This window comes from Neophocaena asiaeorientalis, unplaced genomic scaffold (genome assembly GCF_003031525.2).
Source record: "Neophocaena asiaeorientalis asiaeorientalis breed wild unplaced genomic scaffold, Neophocaena_asiaeorientalis_V1.1 scaffold285, whole genome shotgun sequence".
NCBI lineage: Eukaryota > Metazoa > Chordata > Mammalia > Artiodactyla > Phocoenidae > Neophocaena > Neophocaena asiaeorientalis.
The window spans coordinates 1,136,628-1,147,817 of NW_020174653.1; the positions used below are offsets into that span (position 1 = coordinate 1,136,628).

Sequence of the window (11,190 nt, forward strand, 5' to 3'; positions counted from 1 at the left end):
ATTATAAGACACAGGTGAAAGAAATTAAAGATGATACAAATAGATGGAGAGATATACCATGTTCTTGGATTGGAAGCATCAACAATGTGAAAATGACTCTACTACTCAAAGCCATCTACAGATTTAATGCAATCTCTATCAAACTATGACTGGCATTTTTCGCAGAACTAGAACAAAAAATTTCACAATTTGTATGGAAACACAAAGGGCCCTGAATAGCCAAAGCAATCTTGAGAATGAAAAACTGAGTTGGAGGAAGCAGGCTCCCTGACTTCAGACTATACCACAAATCTACAGTAATTAAGACAGTATGGTACTGACACAAAAACTGAAATATAGATCAATGGAACAGGAGAGAAAGCCCAAAGATAAACCCACACACATATGGTCACGTTATCTTTGATGTAGGAGGCAGGAATGTACACTGGAGAAAGGACAGCCTCTTCAATAAGTGGTGCTGGGAAAACTGGACAGGTACATGTAAAAGTATGAGATTAGACCACTCCTTAACACCATACACAAAAATAATATAAAAATGGATTAAAGTCCTAAATGTAAGGCCAGAAACTATCAAACTCTTAGAGGAAAATAGGCAGAACACTCTATGACATAAATCACAGCAAGATCAGTTTTAACCCACCTCCTAGAGAAATGGAAATAAAAACAAAAATAAACAAATGAGACCTAATGAAACTTCAAAGACTTTGCACAGCAAAGGAAACCATAAACAAGACCAAAAGACAACCCTCAGAATGGGAGAACATATTTGCAAATGAAGCAACTGACAAAGGATTAATCTCCAAAATTTTCAAGTAGCTCATGCAGCTCAATAACAAAAAAGCAAACAAGCCAATCCAAAAATGGGCAGAAAACCTAAATAGACATTTCTCCAAAGAAGATATACAGACTGCCAGCAAACACATCTAAGAATGTTCAACATCTTTAATCATTAGAGAAATGCAAATCAGAACTACAATGAGATATCATCTCACACCAGTCAGAAAGTCAGAATAGCCATCATCAAAAAATCTAGAAACAGGGCTTCCCTGGTGGCACAGTGGTTGAGAGTCCGCCTGCCAATGCAGGGGACGCAGGTTCGTGCCCCGGTCTGGGAGGATCCCACATGCCGCGGAGCGGCTGGGTCCGTGAGCCATGGTCGCTGAGCCTGAGTGTCCGGAGCCTGTGCTCCGCAACGGGAGAGGCCACAACAGTGAGAGGCCGGCATACCGCAAAAATAAATAAATAAATAAAAAATCTAGAAACAATGAATGCTGGAGCGGGTGTGGAGAAAAGGGAGCAGTCTTACACTGCTGAATGGAATGTGAATTGGTACAGCCACTGTGGAGAACAATATGGAGGTTCCTTAAAAAACTACAAATAGAACTACCATATGAACCAGGAATCCCACTACTGGGCATATACCCTGAGAAAAACCATATTTCAAAAAAGTCGTGTATCAAAGTATTCATTGCAGCTTTATTTACAATAGCCAGGAGATGGAAGCAACCTAAGTGTCCATCATTAGATGAATGGACAAATAAGATGTGGCACATATATACAATGGAATATTATTCAGCCATAAAATGAAACGAAATTGAACTATTTTTAATGTGGTGGATGGACCTAGAGTCTGTCATACAGAGTGAAGTAAGTCAGAAAGAGAAAGACAAATACCATATGCTAACACATATATATGGAATTTAAGAAAAAAATGTCATAAAGAACCTAGGGGTAAGATAGGAATAAAGACACAGACCTACTAGAGAATGGACTTGAGGATATGGAGAGGGGGAAGGGTAAGCTGTGACAAAGTGAGAGAGTGGCATGGACATATATACACTACCAAACGTAAGGTAGATAGCTAGTGGGAAGCAGCTGCATAGCACAGGGAGATCAGCTCCGTGCTTTGTGACCAACTAGACTGGTGGGATAGGGAGGGTGGGAGGAAGGGATACGCAAGAGGGAAGATATTTGGGAACATATGTATATGTATAACTGATTCACTTTGTTATAAAGCAGAAACTAACACACCATTGTAAAGCAATTATACTCCAATAAAGATGTAAAAAAAAAAAAGATTCTGTTCTTAATCAAACATTGGAGAGCCTGGTACAGAATAAAAGCTTAATAAGATATTTTCCAAATATCTACCTGTCAAATAATGATAACAAAGGCAAGGTGAAAATAAACTTTATTTTTTTTATAATTGTGATACTATCTGATGAGTTGTTTTTCATTTTTTCTTTTTCTTTTTTCTTTTTTTTAACCAACGTAACTGAGTATGCTTTTTCTCTTCATTATTACAATAACTTTATGTTAGTTTTATTTACTTTTTTATGATCTCTATTTCCATAGGACTTTCTATTTATACATACAGTACCAATGCCTCTTGGCGAGTGCTCATGGACATTACCAGGGGAGAAGGCCCTAAGTATTCTTCTTATACCCAGGACCACTCAATTAAAGGACATATCAACAGATTCAGCTATTTTTCTAATTTTCTTATAAACTAAAAATACATCATGGTGGGGGAAAGAAGTATACTGGAGAATGTTTTCTCCCAAGGAAAAGCATTGCAGCATCAAATTAAAAATTCTTCAATCAGAGAAAGAAGATGATGGTCTATACTATTTGACCCAGAAATAGCGGTGTTGTAAAAAGGGGGGAGCACTTAAATCAGAACCTATAAGTAGTGCCTACAATAAAGAAACTCATCACTCTTTTATCAAAATGGAAAGTCATTTTAAAATTTAACTTTGTGAATGATAATCAGTACTTGACTGTGGGGCTATTGTGAAATTCCAACAAATCCTCAGTCATGATGCACATTTAAAGTTCAATGTCTTCTGTTCCTGAAACTTGCCTGTGTCCTAAAGGAAATCCGCTTTCTAAGATCTCAGCTATAATTGGTATTTCACTGATAAATGATAAGAAGACAATTGCAAATTCATAAATGCACTAATAAAGAATAAGTACTCTGGAGTTGAATGGAGTCAGGTTCTCCATATTTAGATCTGTGTGACCTGGGAAAGGTATTTAATCTCATACGATCATAGATTCATCTTTGTCAAAATAGGGTTCGGGTTTTTTAAAAGAACAGGGAGCAGGAGAGGTAAGACATGAAGGAGAAGAAAAAGAAAGGAAAACATACATTTCATGTCACCTAATAAATGTAGAAGTGCCTAAAGTACTAAGGCTGAATCAACAATGATAGCAACAGTGAACATTCATTTAATTTTCAGATTTTATTAATTGTTGAAATTTTTAACATTTACACATACATGTACATATACACATTTTACAATTGAAAGCACCTGGAAACAGAAACTTTAAAAGAATGCTTCACTTTTAAATCATCAAAGGGAAAACTGCAAGTATTATCCACACAGCCAAATACAGGAATAAAACAAATTTTAAAACTAAAATACTATATCACTACACTGCATAAATAAAGAGGTACATCAAACATAACAATCATAACAATAAAAATCAAAGTTTGACAGGATGTTGTAAATCGACAGTCTGTCAGACCCTGTAGAAAAATCAAAAGTTACAATATGCAGTATAAAAATTATAATCTAAAGCCAACTGACTCAGAAATCAGGAAAGAAAACTATTAAAAAATGAAAAAGTAGGAGTTATAATATTAATACTAAACAAAAAGTTAACGTGAGAGAGGAAAATCGAATATTACTAGTATGGCCACTCATATTAAAGAAGGGAGCTCTTCTATTTTTTTATAAATTTATTTATTTTTATTTTATTTATTTTTGGCTACATTGGGTCTTCATTGCTGCACGCGGGCTTTCTCTAGTTGTGGTGAGTGGAGGTTACTCTTCGTTGTGGTGCGCAGGCTTCTCATTGTGGTGGCTTCTCTTGTTGTGGGGCGTGAGCTCTAAGTGTGTGGGCTTCAGTAGTTGTGGCTTAGTAGTTGTGGTGCATGGACTTAGTTGCTCCACAGCATGTGGGATCTTCCCAGAGCAGGGCTCGAACCCATGTCCCCTGCATTGGCAGGTGGATTCTTAACCACTGCACCACAGTGAAGTCCCTGGAGCTCTTCTATTAAAAATATGTATTATGAATGTGTGTCACATCAGTATGGACAAATATATCAATAGGTCCAATCTACAAAATTTGTAGCTGCTACATGCCATTGTGTGGTTTTACTATGACTCATTTACCTACTTCTCTATGTGTTTGACATTTTACAGATATGTACACTGTACAATGTATATCCAACCATTATGTTGTATATCTTAAATATATACAATTTGTATTTGTTAATTATACCTCAGAAAAGCTTGAGGAAAAATAAATAAATAAAAAGGTACTGATGTAAATAGGCCTTTAGTAATGTGATGGTGAGGTGTAGGGGGAGGGGAAGCATCCCATAATCCCATGATTTCTGTCTCAGTCTTTCACTGATCCTGTGCCTCTGGTCTTAAACTTCACAAGAGTTGTTCAGTCTTCCTCGATGACATCACCACCCATAGGTAGGCAGGGCAGGACAGCTAAAGTAGGCTGATGTTGGGTACTTCCCTTCCCCCAGTTAGTTAGGCCCTGATAATACCCCAGCAGGTTAGGCTTTGGTTAAATATTTCCCTCTGAGGGCATGCTTTGTTAAGAACTGAGTGCTAGGGTATATTTCAGAATGGTTACTTTCCCCCTCCCCATGCCAGAAATGTGTGGCAAGTTTTCTGTGATATTCACTATGAGAACCTGGTTGAGCTCACGGAGGTAAATCTCACAATATTGTGGGGACATCTCTATGACTGGGTACCCCTGGAGTTTTAACTCTTAGACTTGATCACACTGAGCCTCCAGCAATTCTTCAGTTACAGTTCAGGTTTTCCTGCCCAGGCACTTGTTCCCAAGGAGTTTTCTGCTTACCTAGGTGTCTCTGTTCCAGGAAGACATAAGTCCCCATATTTACCAATCTCTCCAATCGTAGGGGCAGGGGTTTGTCCGGTGTCCTCCATTCTTATGGATCCAGGAAGAGTTGTTGATGTTTTGGTCTGTTTAGCTTTTACTTTTTAGAATGAAGTAGCTTTTCAAGCTCCTCACATATGGAACCAGAAACTAGAAGTCACCAAGATACTTTTGAATGAAAAGTCTGCATTGCAACTAAATTTTAAGAGCCTTAACACTGTTGAATCTTACATGTTCCCCCAAATATAACACCTCAGCATATTAAATATCTTAGCTGAAAGAGTTTAAGACAATTAAAATGTCAGAGGAAGGAAGCCTACTCTGACCTAATACCTTCCTTCTTCCTTGAAACAAGTCATAAAATTCCAATGAGAAAAGTATCCTCTCTGTACCAGGAGGAAATAAGACATTCTAATTACTAGAAAAGGAAAACTCAGAGTCAAAAAATCTGTTCAAACAAACCTTGTTATACTAATGCTTATAATTTTAGTGACATTTCCCCCTATTTTATTAAGATATAGTTGACATATAATATTGTATAAGTTTAATATGTATAACATAATGATTTGATATATGTGTATATTGTGAAATAATCACTGCAATACATCTAGTTAACATCTATTAGCTCACATAGTTATATTTTTTTCCTGTGATGAGAACTTTTAATATTTACTCTCTTAGCAACTTTCAAATCTACAAAATAGCATTGTTAATTATAAACATTATGCTGCACATTACATCCCCAGAAATTATTTCTTTTATAACTGGAGTTGTACCTTTTGATCATCTTCACCCAATTCCCCACACTTCACCCCCACCTCTTGCAGTCCTCAATCAATTCTACTGCTATGAGTTTATTTAGATTCCACATATACATAGGATCATACAGTACAAAGTGTAAAAAAGACAGATTCTTCTGTCTGACTTATTTCATTTAGCATAATGCACTCAAGGTCCAGCCATGCATTTACAAATGGCAAGATTTTCTTATTTTTTATGGCAGAATTACACACACTCACACACACACACACACACACACACACACACACACACCATATTTTCTTCATTTATTCATCCTTTGATAGACACAGGTTGTTTCCATGTTTCGACTCTTGCAAATAATGCTATAATGAATATTGTAATAAAGATATCTCTTCTGGACAGTGATTTCATTTCCTTCCAATGTATATCCAGAAGTGCTGAATTATAGGATAATTCTACTTTTAAGTTTTTGAGGAACCTCTATACTGTTTTCCATAGTGACTGCACCAAGTTAAATTCCCACCCACAGTATACAAGTGTTCCCTTTTTGCATCCTCACCAGTACTTGTTATCACTTGTCTTTTTAATAGTAGTCATTAAAACAGGTATGAAGTGAAATTTCATTGTGGCTTTAATTTAGTTTCCCTGATGATGAATGATGTTGAGCATCTTTTCGTGTACTTGTTTGTTGTCTGTATGTTTTCTTTGGAAAAATGTCTATTCAGGTCCTCTGCCTATTTTTTGATCAGCTAGGTATTTTTACTATTGAGTTGTATGAGTTCTGAATATATTTTTGTTCTTAACCCCTTATCAGTTGTGTGACGTATAAATATTTTCTCCCATTCTGCAGATTTTTTTGATGCAAATTTTTTCAACATTTACTACAGCTAGCCCAAATCCCTTTGTCTTGTCAATTATTTACAAATTTATAGTTTCTTTGTCTAAAAGATATAAAACCTTCCTGCTCTGGTCACTTCTTCTGGTCTTCATTCTCTTGTGAAGGCTCCCATGTGCATGTAACAATTCAATAAAATTTGTATACTTTTTTCCTATTAATCTGTTTTTGTCTGTTTGATTTTCGGATTAGACAGAATCCTAACAGAGTCAAGGAAAATTTTTCTCCCCTACACTGTCCCAAGATTTTCAATTTTCATAATGAAATGTCATGTTAGACATACAATTTTACATACGTTACTCATTTCAGCTCATTATTTTTACATAATGAGACTATGGTTGTAAAACAAAAATATCAAAAATATAAGGTCGACTAATTCATCATTTATTAAAATTGAGTACTACACAGCTATTAAAAGAAGATATCACAAAGAGTTGAATAATAACTTTTAATGGGAGAAAGAAGAACTCTAACAATATAGTCTCATATTTTGACATATATTTATCAGTTATTTAAATATTTAATACAAGATATTTATTTGAATGAAAAAAGTAAATTATGTCTTTTCCTCCTAGAAGCACATTACTAGTAAAAACAAGTTGGAAAGGAGAGCTGGAAACTTAAAATTATTGATCAGTTAGAATATGTGTGTGTAGCACTGTGTTTTATACACCCAAACTTGTTAAATCATCATAATTTTACTGTTAGTTATACCCTATCAGAAGACTTAAAGGATTCAGAAAATTTAGGGAACCAATTAAGTATGGATGAAGAAATTCTAGAATTCAAGCCTGAGTTTTTCTAGCACTTACTCCCTAGTTTTTTTTTTTTTTTTCTGTTAGACCAGTTCATAATGCAGATAATAGCCTTTTACAAGTGACAGCAATTCCTGCAAGACAGTCTAAATCTAGAAACTGCAGCAAAAGATCTTAATTGTTTTGGTTTTCCTTCAAGTCTGGGAATATTTTTCAGAGCTTCCCAACCTGTTTCTGCTTCTTTCATGGCAGACCCAAACAAGAGAAGTGAGCCTACCAAACTCATACATTAAGCTCCATAGAGACAGCGTCAGGGCGAGTGAGAGCCAGACGGGCACTGGGCGACTCTATGCCTTGCAGAGGAAAAATAATTAAACATGGGCAAAGGAGAGCCTAAGAAGCCGAGAGGCAAAATTTTCATTCTTTGTGCAAACTTCCTGGGAGGAACACAAGGAGCACACAGATGCTTCAGTTAGCTTCTCAGAGTTTTCTAACAAGTGCTCAGAGAGGTGGAAGACCATGTCTGCTAAAGCGAAAAGAAAGTTTGAAGACATGGCTGAGGCAGACAAAGCCTGTTATGAAAGAGAAATGAAAACTTATATCCCTCCTAAAGGGGAAACAAGGATCCCAATGCACCCAAGAGGCCTCCTTTGGCCTTTTTCTTGTTTTGTTCTGAGTATTGTCCAAAAATCAAAGGAGAACGTCCAGGCTAATCCAGTGGTGATGTTGCAAAGAAACTGGGAGAGATGTGGAATAACACTGCTGCAGGTGACAAGCAGCCTTAGGAGAAGAAGGCTGCTAAGCTGAAGGAAAAGTACAAAAAGGATATTGCTGCATACTGAGCTAAAGGGAAGCCTGGTGCAGCAAAAAAGGGAGTCGTCAAGGCTGAAAAAAGCAAGAAAAAGAAGGAAGAGGATGAAGGTGAGGAAGGCAAAGAGGATAAGGAGGAGGAGGAAGATGAAGAGGATGAAGAGGATGAAGATGATGATGATGAATATGTTGGCTCTAGTGCAGTTTTTTTTTCTCATCTATAAAGCATTTAACCACCCTGTACACAACTCACTCCTTTTAAAGAAAACAATTGAAATGTAAAAAAACAAACAAAAAAAAGGATAGGCTGTAGGGTAAACTACATGATTTTTAGGAACACTGGATTACTGAGAAGAGATTTCTGAGAAAAAAATACCTTAGGTACAGCACAGAGACATCTCATCTCATCCCTGTAAATAAAATCCTTTGATTTAACTGCATTTTTTTTACAGTGCAAATGTTTTACCTTCTTTATGGCTCAATCCTAAGTAATATGGGTAAAAATATCCATTTGAATGATTAATAAAGATCAGCTGTAAAAGGAAAGAGAGTAAAGTTAATGGATTGGGAAGTAGAAAAAAAATATTTTAGAATATTGTTATAAAGGGATTGAATATGGAGATTTTGAAAGAAGCAGACAGAAAGGAGACAATAAATGCACCAACTTGGGCATTTTCATTTTGTTATTCCAGTGTCCATAGTACCATCCCTAATTCACAGTTGAATTCTTAGTCTAAGGGAGACTCAGTGAATTTGAGTAAATTCTATTTTGAAGAAGTTCTTATTTTCTCTGTGAGGTTTAAGGTTCTCATTTTATAGGAAAAATTCAGAGAAAGACAGAGGGAGGTCTTTGGGGAACTTCAGTAAAATAGCAGGTAATTGTCTTAGCTGCTTCTTATTTTTTATTTCTTCTTTTATTCTTCTTTCCTTCATTCCTTCCTTTGTAGTTTTTTTTCTTTCAACACTTCTTAAATTTCTTTCTTCTTTCCTTCCCTCCACAAATATGCTCTTACATTTTGAATATGGTAAATCCTTTGCAAGGTGCTAAATATGGAAAAAAGAATGAGACTTTATTTCTGTGCCAAATTTATAGTCTACTGTTTCTATTACTATAAACAAGTACAAAGAAGGAAAGCCAGTTTCACTATATAGATTTTAAAGTACCAAGTTGGTTCAATTTTAAATTATAAATCAGATATAAAAGTTATAGGTTTATTTAGGATTCTAATTTTGTAAATGAGAGGTAATAAGATTGTGATTAAAAATCATCTTCAATTAGACAGTACAGATGTTGGTATCAGGGTATTGGAGCTTTTGCTATTCTTAACCTAATCTTCCTGTATATATGCTATTTTTTAGATTTGTCATTCATTTTTTGTATAATTTAATTTCTATGCCTGTGATATTTATTATCTGGAGGCATTGAGGAACTCACACTCTGAGACAGGATCCACCAGAGCCCTTGGCCCAGATAGAAGTATAGGGGTGGGGGTTCTTGTTAAAGGGAGAGTCAGGGGAAGCTGAAGAAGTTCAGTATAAATTTATATGTATTTTGTGTATTTGCATTATTTTCTGTGAAAAATATTCATCTTTTCATCAGCTATTCAGAGAGATCTCTGATTCCCTCAAGTATATAGTTGATAGGTCTGAATTAAAACAAATTAAATATACTACTTTGTATTTCACTGGTTCTTTCATATATATTTTCAGTTTGTTCCACTAAAAGATAAAGATTTTAAGAACTTTGACACATATTGAGACAGGAAGGAAGGGGGCAGGGCACAACTTTTAAAAGAATGACATAGCCTAAGGACACAACATAAACTGATTAGAACCAAATAGGTCAAAGGTGGTGGACGAGTTGACTTCCACTAGACATTGAGATTCAGTATATGCTCATTATAACACATCAGCAAGCTAAATGACACATCCACCTGTGCCATGACAGATCCAAGGCTGACCATAAAAGGCCAAGAAGTGGTCAGTGGCCCAATTCCTGGAAAACCGAACCCGTTCTCCAAAATAGTTGGAATAATCTTCCCACTTGTTAGCCTATGAAATTACCCATCACGTAAAAACTAACAACCCCTTACCCTGGGGCCTCTTGACTTTTAGATGACCCACACTCTGTCTATGGAGTGTTTATCTCCCTGAATAAATCTGCTTTCACTCTACTTTGGCTTTCTCTTAAATTCTTTCATGTGAGAAGCCAAGGACCCTCACTTGGTGGCCTATCCCAGGGATTTGCCCGAGACCTGGGACACAAGCATCCTCTCACGCCCCATTTTCTTGCAAAAACATCAAGAAAAAACAACTATTTTAAATTGAACTTTTTATTTCAAATTCTCTGCCTTAGCATTACTCTACCAAATGCATTCACGATAAGTATAATTTCATTTACAAAAACTTTATTTTACATAATACCAGGATTATACTCTCTACTAGTGCAATTATAGTGATTAACATTTTGGGTTTTTTACAGGAAAATGATGCTTTGACCATTTTACTCCATGTAAATATTTGATATCTTAGGGCTAAGGGAATAAGAATATTACGCAGTTTATCAAGACTACCCCAACACAAGTGCATTCCTTTTCCAAAAATCTGAAATCTTGTACAATCTTTTATTCATGATATGATATTCCTATAAATGTTCATCAGTAAAAATGACACTGGAAGCAGCAGCAGAAAATTAGCTGAATACAGAGAAATTAATCCTTTACTATAACTTAAATCTAAGAATTTCCTTTAAACAGTGCATACTTATTTCTCAGTGCAAACCACAGAGCTGTAAGGAAATGAACAATGGTGATTACATAGCAACAGAAAAGCTTTTTTGGATCCAAAGCTAATCAATTGCAAATAATCTGGATGTTGCTCTGTTAAAGCAGGTGGCTAGATATGAACAGAGAAAGGGGGCCATGGGCAAGATGGCAGGAAAAAATGCACCTTGTAAACCAAGGGAGTCCGTGGACAAAGAAAAGCAGGAACCTCCAGACTGACAGGAAACCACACATTTTGGGATGATAAGTATCCTGG

The 11,190-nt window shown here is 35.9% G+C and overlaps 1 pseudogene; it reads left to right on the forward strand.

The window, feature by feature from the left end:
- The first annotated feature begins 7,718 nt into the window (after nt 1-7,718).
- Nucleotides 7,719-8,375, forward strand: LOC112408990 (high mobility group protein B1-like; annotated as a pseudogene).
- Nucleotides 8,376-11,190: the final 2,815 nt, after the last annotated feature.